The sequence below is a fragment of the Macaca fascicularis genome, chromosome 5, assembly GCF_037993035.2.
Source record: "Macaca fascicularis isolate 582-1 chromosome 5, T2T-MFA8v1.1".
Taxonomy (NCBI): domain Eukaryota; kingdom Metazoa; phylum Chordata; class Mammalia; order Primates; family Cercopithecidae; genus Macaca; species Macaca fascicularis.
The window spans coordinates 5968364-5981026 of record NC_088379.1 but is presented as its reverse complement, the minus strand read 5'-3'; the positions used below and the strand labels follow the sequence as shown (position 1 = coordinate 5981026).

Here is a 12663-nt window from a genome sequence, read left to right as displayed (position 1 = left end):
GGGAGCACAGCTGTTTTGAATATGCTGAAATCCAATTTCTTTCTTCTTCCTTTTGTTGCTCATGCTTTGGTGTCAAGGCTAAGAGGCCATTGCCTCCATGAGGTCCTGGAGATGCAGCCCTCTGTTGCTTCTAAGAGCTTCATCATTCTAGCGCTTGCCTTTAGTTCTTTGTTTTTGAGGGAACAGAGGCCATTTAGCTTGGAGAAGGAGGGAGGGGTATGGTAGCTACTGGCAGACTTAGAGGGGCTGTTCTGGGATAGTGTCCAGAGGGCATTGGGACCCTGAGGACAGCTGGAGCCAGTGTGTGTGTGTGTGTGTGTGTGTGTGTGTGTGTGTGTGTGTGTGTGTGTTGGGGGCAGGGGTGAGTGGAGGGGTAGGGGAGTGGGATTTAGTTAGGCAGACCCTGTGTCAGCTCTAATGATCTGGGGATGAAACAGGCTGGGCAGGGAGGGGTCCTTTGGAGCTCTCGCCTCTCAGAAGCAGGACCCAAACCAGCTCCCCAGCTCCCCCAGCATGTCCCCTCCAGCTTGAGGCAGGGCTGATGTGGGAAAGGATGGGGGAAGGAGCCCTGGTGAGTCAGATGGAGAACAAAGGGCCCACCTTGGTGGGAGGAGGGAGAGAGGAGGCCGAGGAGGGTGAACTGTGCAGACAGGTGGCCTGCGAGGGGTGTTGTGCTGCCCTTGGGCTCTGGGTGAGGCCTCTGTCCCACCGAGGAAGACCCTCCTTGCAGAGAACTCATCTTCCACCTTCCAAAACTTCAGGGCGCCGCTCAGGCACCTCACAGGATAACAGCTTGGATAGCAGCAGCACTGGCTGTTCATAAGCATCTTGTGGTTTTTCAGAGCCCTGTCCCGCCCTTTGGGGCAACACTTCCTCCTGCCAGTCCCTCTCTCCAGAAGCCTGGTCCTCACATGGGCACCTTTCCTTTCCTCATCCTCCAGGTCGCCCAAATCCCATAGCCCTTATTATCACGTGCTGTGGATGCCAGTACACAGCCAGGCCACTGTCTCTGGGGAGCAACCAGGAGCTCGGACAGCCCGGGTAAAGGCTGCCATCCCAGAGCTGTGGGAAGGGAGGGGACAGGACAAGAAGGAAAGGAAGGAAAAGCCTGCGGAACCTGCAGTGCGATTGTTGGGGGAAGCCGGTGAGAATTTAGGCTTGGAGAGGGCAAATACCTGTTTCTGCCTCCGCAGGACGCTGCTCTCAGAAGGCAAAGAGCTCTTGGGCTGGGCATAGTGGCTTACGCTGGTAACCGCAACACTTTGGGAAGCTAAGGAAGGTGGATTACTTGAGGTCAAGAGCTTGAGACCAGCCTGGCCAACATGGTGAAACCTCTTCTCTACTAAAAATGCAAAAAATTAGCTGGGTGTGGTGGCACATGCCTGTAATCCCAACCACTTGCGAAGCTGAGGCATGAGAATCACTTAAATCCGGGAGGTGGAGGTTGCAGTGAGCTGAGATTGCACCACTGCACTCCAGACTGAGCGACAGAGCGAGGCTCCGTCTCAAAAAACAAAAACAAAAAATAAAAATGATTAAAAAAAAAAAAAGGGGAAGAGCTCTTGGTGGAAGGAAGCCCAGCTTCCAGTATTACCCAGGTCTCAGGGAAGCACTCTCTTGACTCTCTGGGACTCAGTTTCCCTATCTCCTGCTGTGAGGTGACCGTTGCTGTGGTCGATCCATTCAACCTCACCCTGAGCAATTTTGGGGGCTGGGCCCTGAGCCCTGTCCAGGGCCTCAGAGGCAGGGGCGTGATCCAGGGGCGTCTCCGCAGCGGCGGCGAGACAGGTCATGATAGTCCAATCTGTCAGTCTCCCAGATGGGGGCAGTGAGGCCCGGAGAGAGGAGAGGACTAAATTGTCAGCGGGACTGTGAGCTCCTGGAGGAAGGGCTGAGTCTTTTATTTTTCTTTTCATGTCTGTATCACCAGCACCCAGCAAATGGCGGGGCACACACGAGGTCTTCGGAAGCTGCCTGGTTGCTTTGGGTGCAGTGTTTTGTGATAGAATCAGAGTTAGAACCTGGACCTCTGCTTCCTGGCCCGCTTTCCACTGCACCAGGCTCTGAGTTAATGGCAGGGAGGGCGGGGAGGTCCTGGGCCCCGCCCACCTGGGCCCCGCCCACCAGGCTCCCAATCACCAGGGCCCCGGCCCCGCCCTTCCCCACCCTTGCCCTGAACCCCGCCCTTCCTTGGCTCCGCCCCTTCCCCGCCTTCGTCGCGGAGCCCGGCTCTAGCCTGGGACATCTGGCTGGACTCAGCCTCCCACAGTAGTGAGACACCGTGCCCGGTCCCTCCTATACTCTTTTGAGGATTCAGGAGTACAGGGATGCTCTTTGTGCTGAGAACTCGCTCGTCAGGCTGCTTGGCCTCTTACCCCATCTGTAGAGTGGGCTCAGGCCTGATGGTGATCGTGCCTTGTTTGTCACGCTGGGATTCGTGTCTCTGGTGACATTTTTGCAGCACTTGGTCACGCAGATGACTGTGGACAGCTGCCAGGAGCACTGGCCGTGTGCACCAGACTCAGCGTGAGGAAGTCCTCGGGGGCAAAGTGTAAGTGGAAAACGCTGTGAGGGAAGAAGCTGTGGGGCAGGGAGTCAGGAGCCCAGGGCATGGGTCCAGTCCTGTCCCTGACTTGCTAGTCCACAAAAGCCTGTCCCCCGGCGTTAGTTTTCTATGCCTGGATTACATGGCAGTTGAGTCCTAAACACTGTGGGACAGACGCTGCCTCTGGTTCTCGCATCTGGCTCAGTCCTTAGAGAGGAGCTCTCTGGAGGACTGGCGGGGCTCTGGGCTTCTGACTCCCAAGCTCCTCCATCCAGCCTGTGGGCTCTGCCAGGAGCTAGCGCCTGACGACCCCCTCCTGATGTTCCCTTCCACTGGGGAGGGCCTCCTCCAGCCTCTCCCGGGCGCCCTCCTCCTACTCAGAGGGAGAGTTTGTAGATGAGGTCGGCCAACAGAGGCCTACCATCTTCCCTCTGCCCCATGATGACAGATACCTGCCCAGGCTGTGGAGGCCCATGGTCAGTCAGTTTGTCCAACACTGGAGCTCATGTTAGGCCTCTCGCTGGCCTGCAGACAGAAGCCATATTCTCCAAAATCCCTTTCCTTAGCAATAAGGGGGTATCTTGGTTTCCCATCTGCCAAGTCCTGTGTGTGGTGTCTCCCCTGGCTTGGAACACAGGAGAGGTGCTGCTGGCTGGCCACTCCATGTGTCCAGTCAGGTGGTTCCTCTCACCGTCCTGGGTGGCTCCCTGCTGCCAATGGGATGAAGTTCACATCCCTAGGATAGCTGGCCCCATGCACCCCTGCCCACCCCAGCGTCAACCTTCTGCCTGCACCCCAGCCCTCTGCCACATTGAGCTCCTGCAGACCCTCTACTTTGCTGCACTGGCCTTTGAAGATTTTGCTGACTTACCTGGAATGTTCCTTCCTCCCCTCCTGAACACCCCAACCCAAGCTCATTGCCTAGTTAATAGCTATCTTTTGACTCAGGTCCTAACCTGGTTGTCACCTCCCCCAGGAAGCATTCCTGGATTGCCCAAGCTGCTTTAGGCATTGCCTCTGTGCCTTTCTCCATCAGTGTCCTGGCCACAGTGGGAGGTCTTTGCCTCTTGGGCTGAGGACAAGGGCCTGTCAGGGCTGTTGGGCAGAACGGTGACCCAGAGCTAGCAGGTTCCCCGGGAGGTCTGAGGGAACTCTTTTTCTCCTTTCCTCCCCCGTCACTGCCCCTGCCTGTCCCTCGTTGTCTTCATTCACCTCCTATACTCTTTTTTTTGAGACAAGGTCTCACTCTGTTGTCCAGGCTGGATGGAGCACAGTGGCGTGATCTTGGCTCACTGCAACCTCCGCCTCCTGGGTTCAAGTGATTCTCCTGCCTCACCCTCCCGAGTAGCTGGGATTACAGGCACACACCAACAGGCCCTGCTAATTTTTGTATTTTTAGTAGAGATGGGGTTTCACCATATTGGCCAGGCTGGTCTCCAACTCCTGACCTCAAGCGATCTGCCTGCCTCGGCCTCCCAAAGTGTTGGGATTACAGGCATGAGCCACTGTGCCCGGCCACCCTCCTATACTCTTTTTTTTTTTTTTGAGACAGCGTCTGGCTCTGTCGCCCAGCCTGGAGTGCAGTGGTGCAGTCTTGGCTCACTGCAAGCTCCGCCTCCCAGCTTCACGCCATTCTCCTGCCTCAGCCTCCCGAGTAGCTGGGACTACAGGCACTGCCACCACGCCTGGCTAATTTGTTGTATTTTTAGTAGAGATGGGGTTTCACCGTGTTGCTAACAGGATAGTCTCGATCTCCTGAGCTCGTGATCCGCCCGCCTCGACCTCCCAAAGTGCTGGGATTACAGGCGTGAGCCACTGCGCCCGGCCCCTCCTGTACTCTTTTGATTCCTGACACACTGGGGTTAATGACCGAGTGGCAGAGGGGCCTCCTCCAAGCCCCTGACCCCCTTGGAGTCCAGCCTTCTCTCCGGGCCCTCCTTGCCTTCACTTCCTCCACGCCAGCCGTGAATTATGGGACGCATCGGGCCCATTTGCCAGGTGTCTGGCCCCGTCTGGAAGCAAGTGGTTTGCTTTGAGGTGATGAACGAGGCTTGCTGGGCTTGGCCCTGAGCCAGCACACGTTGTTTGGCTATGAGCCACCATGCGCCTTCCCCTGACTCTGCAAAGAGTTCAGCCAAGACAGAGGACTGAGATACGTTCCCCCCATTTTGTCTTTGTTTTTGGAAATATCTTGCATCATGCTATTTACGTTTTTGAAAAAAATCAGTGCAACAAACTGTGTGCAATATGCTCCTTAGCTAGAGAAGGTGGAATTAAACTTTCCCTGCTTTTTTATTCCCACTGTCAAAGAAGACACCGTGTGGTAGCCACATCCTCCCTGTGTGGCTGGTGGCCTTGGGAGATTTGTCTTCAGAAAGCCCAGGCAGAGCGGGAGTTTTGACTTTTTTTTTTTTAAATAAGGAGTCTTACCTTGTCGCCCAGGCTAGGGTGCAGTGGCGTGATCTTGGCTCACCACAACCTCCACCTCCCGGGTTCAAGCGATTCTCTTGCCTCAGCCTCCTGAGTAGCTGGGACAACAGGTGCCCGCCACCACGCCCAGCTAATTTTTGTATTTTTTAGTAGAGACGGGGTTTCACCATGTTGGCCAGGCTGGTCTGGAACTCCTCTCTGGTGATCCACCCGCCTCGGCCTCCCAAAGTGTTGGGATTACAGGCCTGAGCCATCGCGCCTGGTTAAGTTTTGACTGTTTTGTGCCACTGGGCAAACACATTTGCATTCATTGGCCCATGAGTGTTTTGAGGGAACTATGTGAATATGTGTGCCCTGAATTACCTGCTCTCTGGGGCTCTGCATTCAGCCAGGGCTGGTGGGGAACCCCGCCATCTCTGAGGCTGGTGGAGCAGCCATGGGGCAGGGTGAGGTAGAAATCCCCCTTCCTGGCCGGGTGAGGTGGCTCACCCCTATAATCTCAGCACTTTGGGAGGCCAAGGTGGGCAGGTTGCTTCTGTCCAGGGGTTCTAGACCAGCCTGGGCAACATGGTGAACCCCATCTCTACTAAAAATATGAAAGTTACCTGAATGTAATGGCATGCGCCTATAGTCCCAACTACTCAGTAGGCTGAGGTGGGAGAATCAGCTGAGCCCTGGAGGTCAAGGCTGCAGTGAGCCAAGACTGCGTCACTGCACTCCAGCCTGGGCAACAGAGTGAGACCCTGTCTCAAAAACAAACAAACAAACAAACAAACAAAAACTGTTGTTGGCTTGGTGCGGTGGCTCACTCCTGTAATCCCAGCACTTTGGGAGGTCAAGGCGGGTCGATCACTTGAGGTCAGGAGTTCGAGACCAGCCTGACCAACATGGTAAAACCCCGTCTCTACTAAAAAATACAAAATTAGCTGGGTGTGGTGGCGCCTGCCTGTAATCCCAGCTACTTAGGAGGCTGAGGGAGGAGAAATGTTTGAACCTGGGAGGCAGAGGTTGCAGTGAGCCGAGATTGCACCATTGCACTCCTGGGCAACAAGAACGAAACACTGTCTCAAAAAAAAAAAAAAAAAAAAAAAAAAAATCCCCCTTCACACACTCCCCTATCCCTGGGCTTGGCAACGGCACCTGGAGACCTTGTGTTGTGACTCAGACAAGACCCCTCACTCTGGGCCTCAGCACTCCACGCTGTTAGAGCACCGTAGCCCCCAGGAGCTAGAGAAGGTGATGATCAAATGCACACCCCCATATATGATCCCCCAGGGCCCCATCCGATTCCTGCTGGCCCTGGCTCTTCCGGAACCCATCATCTAGACTCTGAGCTGAGAGCATTCACTGGCCTCCTCTAGCCAGACCTCTTCTGGGCTTGTGGGCATTAAGGCAGATATGAGGGCTGGACATCTGACCCTCCAGGACAGTGCCCAGCCTGGGGCTCCCTGCGTGGGGTGAGCAGCTGCCCCTGCTTTCGTTTTATAGCTCAGGGCTGGTTTCCTTTCCTCTTAAATGCTGCTCTGGTCCCCTAGAAGGCCCTGAGAAGACGACCTCCCCCGTGTGCAGGGTCCTTCCAGCTTTCTGAGACACTGGTGACTCAATGGATCTGGTGCGGGCTCTGGTGGGTACCTAGAGACAAGGGGGCATCCTGTGATGGGAGCCCGAGAGGGGCAAGCACAGGCTCCAGGGGAGGCGGGCAGAGGGGCCTCCTGTCCCAGGGCTGGGGAGTGCCATGGAGAGGGCACCTGTGGCCCTGGGCTTTGGGAACTCCTGGGGCCTGGTGTCCCAGGATAGGAAGTGGCTTCCCGGAACTCCCCACCAGCCCTCATTCCTTTTCCCAGCCAAACTCCCTTTTCTCTGTCTTGGCTTTCAATCCACAGGGAAGTCAGAGACTAACTCAGACCATCTCCCCAGCGGAGACACCTTCGTGGCCACTCGGTGGCTGAAGCTACTGTTTCTCTGGTTTAGAGTGTGTGTGTGGGGTGTGTGTGTGTGTCTGTATGTGAGTGTGTGTATGCACATGTGTGGTCGTATCAGAGTCTCCTCTGAATCCCCATGGACGTGCCAGGGTTCCACTCAGGACTCGCCAATCTGATGGGGAGAGGTGGGCGTGCCTCTTTGGACCACGGGGCGGAGACAGCTCACGTAGGCTGCCCTCATGCCTCTGAGCCTAGGAGGCAGGGGTTGCCCTGATCGGCTCGAGGGTGGGCTGAGGTTGGGTCCTGCGTCTGTGACTCACAAACCACAACTTGGACAAGTTATTTAAGTAGCCTGGGCCTCAGTTTCCTCATCTGTAAACAGGGGAGGAATGGCTCCTCCCTGGCAGAGTGGAAGAGAGGATGACATGCATCGCTCAGTGTGGGGTGAGAACAGCACCTGTCCTGTTGACAGCGAGGATGAGAATGGCACCATTGCTGGGGTTCCCAGGTCACAGGAGGGGCATTTCCTGTCCAGCCTCGGACTCCCCCTGCCCTCTTCCCCGACACGCAGGGCAGCACCTGAGAGGCACGCAGTTCTTACTGCTGGACCCACTGGGCTCTGCTCCAGCCACCCCTACCACGCCTCGGCCCTTGTCCTCCCCTCTTTAAGCTGGCGTGACCCCTGTGGACACCCCTTCCCCAGGACTGACTGTGACTGTGTGCAGATCTCCCGTCTCCTAACACAGAGTCATGCGCATTTCATCCCCTGATTTAAAGCAGCATGGAATCCACCAAGCAGAGGCAATCATGTTCCTGTTTCCCCCCACCAGATCCTTATTCTTTGGTGAATTTTTCTGCTCAAAACCTTGACCTTTGACACGAGGTTTGCCAGGGGCTGTCCCCCGGGCAGCAGCGATGGGTGGTGTCTGACTTTGAGGGCCAGCTCACTGTCTGCTCCCTGGTGCGGGTGTGCAGCAGCGCCCGCTGGTCACCTGGCCCTGGCTGCTTCCTCCACCCACCCCTCCTGTCTGCCCCCCGAGCTGCCAGGGCCAGCCCACCAGCCTCTCTCCCTGGGTTATTACAGCCGCCTCCTGCCTGGTCTTGGCACCTCCCTCCAATATGCCTCTGTCCATCCCTTCCAGAGAAGGCTTTTAGATCGCAGGTGGAACTGGCTCTCTCTCATTTCCAGCCATCCCTGCCTGCGCTTCCTCCAGGGCCAGTCCAAACCCTGCAGGTGTTAGATGATTGCTGGGATCGGGGCCTGCTTTTCTCTGTCTTCATCAGCGGCTGAATTTTATATCTGGCACAGGCTTACTGTCTCCTCCTCCCTCACTGGAGCATCAGCTCGTGAGGGTGGGGACTTGGCCACTGTTGTGTCCCCAGCACCTAGACAGAACCTGGCTGGTGTAGGCGCCACTCACCCGGTGAGGGAGGGAATGAATGAATGACTGAATGAATGAGTGACTCTCTCTCCAGGTGCTCCTTGCCAGGCCCCAATCCCTACCCTACTCTAGGCTCTTGCTGACACCCCGAGCCTGCTCCTGTCTTCCCACGCGGGGGGTTCCTCCCCATAAAGACAGAAGCCCTAGGCTGGCAGAAGAGAGGTTTTTCAGAAGCAGGTGCACCCACCCATGCCACTGGCCGAGCAGAATCCAGGCCAGAGGGGCTGCTGCCTCCTTAATTTAGTAATCTGAGCTCTCCATCCTCTGAGCAGGGTTAGGTGGAAGGTGGAGGCAGCTATTGGGGGGGCCGAGACCCTTGCTGTGTGCCCTGGGAGGGGACCCTCTCCCTCCTAGTCCTCGGAGCCCTTGGCAGATACAAATCGTTTGCGTCTGCTCTAGACTCCAAGGGAACAGGCCTTGCTGCCAGCTTGCCTTGGCCCCCAGGCCTCTCCCTGAATCTCTTCACTCCTTCCATTAACTGGGGATGGGGGTGGGGGGCAGGAGGTCGGCCACAGGGCTCCTGTCACTGAATGGGGACACACAAGGCAGGAGCTGGACACTGCCGGATCCCAGAGCAGCTCAGCCTTCAGGGCACTGAGCTTAGGTGGGGGCCAGGATGCTTCCCTGTGCCTTGAGGCCATCTCAACAGGAGAAACAAAACAAAACACAACACCTGCTGTGGTTCGGCTGTGTCCCCACTCAAATCTCATCTTGAATTGTAACTCCCACAGTTCCCACGTGTCGTGGGAGGAACCCGGTGGGAGGTGATTGAATTTATGGGGGCGGGCATTTCCTGTGCTGTTTTTGTGATAGTGAATGAGTCTCAAGAGATCTGATGGTCTTCAAAATGGGAGTTTCCCTGCACAAGTTCTCTCTCTTGCTGCTGCCATGCAAGAAGTGACTTTCACCTTCCATCATGATTGTGAGGCCTCCCCAGCCTTGTGAAACTGTGAGTCCATTAACCCCCTTTCTTTTGTAAATTGCCCAGTCTCGGGTATGTCTTTATCAACAGTGTGAAAACGGACAAATACGACACCTGGACACTGGCCAGAGAGCAGCAGCTAAGTGCATCCTGCAGCCCTGGGTGGGAACATTCTAAATCGGACAGAACACATCATGGGTTTTACTTTCCAAAAAGGCAAAATATGAGATGTTTATACAGCAAAATTCTAATTTTGTAGAAAATCAAGGAACGAGATGGAGGGACTGTCTCAGGGCATGGAGCAGAGGGCTCTGTACACAAGTCCTCGGGTCTCCTGGCCAGCACCTGAGTCTCTTCTGGGGCCACGCCGGGGCTTCCAGAGCCCTGTTGTCCATGTGCACAGCGGCCGCCAGTGCCTGGAATGAGTGCACGCTGGGGGCAGCTCTTAGCCAGTGCTGAGCCTAGGATGGGGGCCGCTCTGGGCTGGGCACCACCGTGAAGGGGCCTGGAGGGGGCAGGAGGATGAGCCTGGCCCTGCCCTCACGGTGCTTACTGTCCATGGTTAGACAGGCACTTTCTAAGCCAATCTCCTCTGCAGAGTGGCCCATCACATGCCGTGCCTGCCCCTTTCCATGGGTTCCTTCCAACCCTGACCCTCAGACTACAGGGTCCTTAAGGCTGAGGACTCTGTTTGCCTGTGTATCCCTAGCATTGATGCACGGTCTGGCACCTAGCAGCTGCTGGACTAACGAGAGTTGAGCTGGATTCGCTTGATGAAAGCTGGCTTCTGATCGGGGAGGGACGTGTGCCAAGCTGCCTGATGAGAGTGTGGCTATAGCCTGATTCTGGGGACCCTGCAGAGGAGGGAACAAGGGGGCTGGATGTGGGGTGGGGCAAAGACAGAGAAGGATGGCAGCCCTGGGGGATGGTGTGGCCAAGGGAGACCTCGGAGAAGGTGATCTCTGAGGGGACAGGCTGTCACGAGGCTTGTCGTGGGTGTGGCAGTGGATGCCTCGACTTCCCAGGCTCCTGCAGAACCTGCAGCAAAGTCCCTGGTACCAGGCCATGCTCTGTGGCTGGGGAGCTCAAGGCTGGTGGGCCAGCTGCCATCGGGCCATTTTTGCACAAAGCAAGAGAGAGGTGAGGATGCCAAGATGTCATTTTGCTGGACATTGGGATGGCAGGTGATTTTAATTCTGTTCATTTCTGCATTTTCTAAATTTTCCGCAATGAACCTTTCTTTGCTGCTTTGTTTTTCTAATAAGGACGGAATGATAAACAGTATTAGCACCATGGGTCTGTCTACCGTGGTGTGGTTCAGGCCTCCCCCCAGCGGTGAGGGAACCATGACCTTGGCAATGCCTCGGCCTTCTGAGGCAGGGCCAGTGGACTGAGGCAGAGTGGCTTGAATGGTCGTCTGTGATGCATGACTGCTGTGGAATCACCGAGCGGTGGCCAGTATGGCAGCAGTGGTGAAGGGGGATGCCCTCCTGGCCTTCTGTCCCCGCATCTTCGGGACCAGGAGTGGCTTTGCTCCAGCTGTGCCAGCCCTGGGGCTGGCCATGAAGGTGCTGGGTGGACACCCTCCCTTTCCTGGGCCACAATGGGCCTTGGACCACATATCCTGACAGAATGGGGAGGACAAGGGGCTCACGGAAGCAGAGACTCAGCCAAGGCCCCAAAGTACAGGCACAGAGGGGCTGGGATGAGGGCCCAAGTCTCCTGACCTCCAGGGTAGCCACAAAAGATGGGTCGTGGCTTCCAGCTGGAGGTTGCAGCTGTGATGGTTGAAGTCTCTGCCCCATCCCATGGGAGGCCATAGCTTATGGGTTGCACTGGGCACCCCAAATTCCTGTGTTGAAACCCTAATCCCCAGTGTCATTTGGACCTTGAGAGCTTGTTTGGAGGTTCTAGCAGGGGAGTGCAGCTACTCATATACCCTTGACCGAAGACTGGTCCTCCTCTGTCAGGGATGGTCGATGCAGCATGCAGCTTTGGGAGGGACACACGAGGAGCAGTGAGGGAGGAGGGGGATACCCGTCTGGCTAGCAAGATCAGTCAAATCGACCCTATCAATCGATGGCGTGACAGACGTCACAGCCAGATCGCCCTCACAGCCCCCCAGGATCATTTGGAATGAGGGTCTTCAAGGAGATAATTAAGGCAAAGTGAGGTCATTTGGGTGGGCCTCAGTTCAATCTGACTGGTGTCTTTATAGGAAGAGGAGATTAGGACAGACACACACAGAGGGAAGACCCTGTGAGGACGGAGGCCAAGGAGCGAGGCCTCAGAAGGAACCAGCCCTGCCGGCACGCTGACCTTGGACCCCCAGCCTCCAGAAGCGTGAGGAAACCATTTCTGTTGTTTGTGCCCCGTGGTCTGCAGGGCTTTGTTATGGCTGCGCAGGAGGACCGGTCCCCCTCCCGCCTGGCTTGCCCATCCCAGGAACAGGGAGCTCCTTGCCTGACCAGGAGGCCTCTGTGGACAACTCCAAGAGCAAGCTCTCCCTGAGACTGAGCCAACCACCCCTCCCACAGCTCCGGCCACTGGCCCTTGTTCTACCCGATCCCACCTGAATGGAGGGCGTCATGCCAGGGTCCTCAACAAGCATGAGTCACGGCCTGCACAGCCACCCTGGACCCCACCGTGGGAAGCTGTCAGAGGCTGCGGATCAGAGGAGGAGGGAGAATTTTGAGCAGGTGCGTATCATGGAAGGCTTCTCCGAGGAGGTGGCATTAGATGTGGGCCTGAAATAGGAGTTTTTATTTTTTTTGAAGGTTTCATTTTAATTAATTAATTTTATTTATTTTTCTTAGAGTTGGAGTCTTCCTCTGTCACCCAGGCCGGAGTGCAGTGGTGCCATCATGGCTCAGTGCAGCCTCGACCTCCTGGGCTCCAGCCATCCTCCCGCCTCAGCCCCCTAAGTAACTGAGACCACAGGCGTGTACCGCCACACCTGGCTAATTAAACAATTTTTTCAAGAGACGGGGTGTCACTATGTTGCCCAGGCTGGTCTTGAACTTCTGACCTAAGGGATCCTCCTGCCTCGGCCTCCTGAGTTGCTGGGATTATAGGCCTGAGCCACTGCATCTGGCTTATTTATTTACTTCTTATGTTGGTTGCTTATTTTGCAAAAACATCATTACAGAGACTCAATTTTTTTTTTGAGACAGGGTCTCATTCTGTCACCCACGCTGGAGTGCAGTGGTGCCATCATGGTTCAATGCAACTTCTAACTCCTGGGCTCAAGGGATCCTCCCACCTCAGCCTCCTGAGTAGCTGTGACCACAGGTGTACACTGCCACTTTACCTGGCTAATTCTTTTTATTATTTATAGAGATGGGGTCTCATTATGTTGCCCAGGCTGGTCTCAAAACTCCTGGCCTCAAGCTTTGGCCTCCC

General features: G+C 55.9%; 1 long non-coding RNA gene across 2 annotated transcripts in view; it reads left to right on the top strand.

Annotated features, from left to right (window-relative positions):
- Positions 1-11960, top strand: part of LOC107129689 (uncharacterized) — a 52506-nt gene extending 40546 nt beyond the window's left edge. The window contains exon 3 of one of the 2 annotated variants that reach the window (XR_010586732.2): positions 11647-11960. This is a non-coding gene — a long non-coding RNA (uncharacterized lncRNA). Of the gene's footprint in view, positions 1-11479; positions 11616-11646 lie in introns of those variants that run through there. The other variant, XR_010586731.2, reaches the window with a different exon arrangement.
- The last annotated feature ends 703 nt before the right edge of the window (positions 11961-12663 follow it).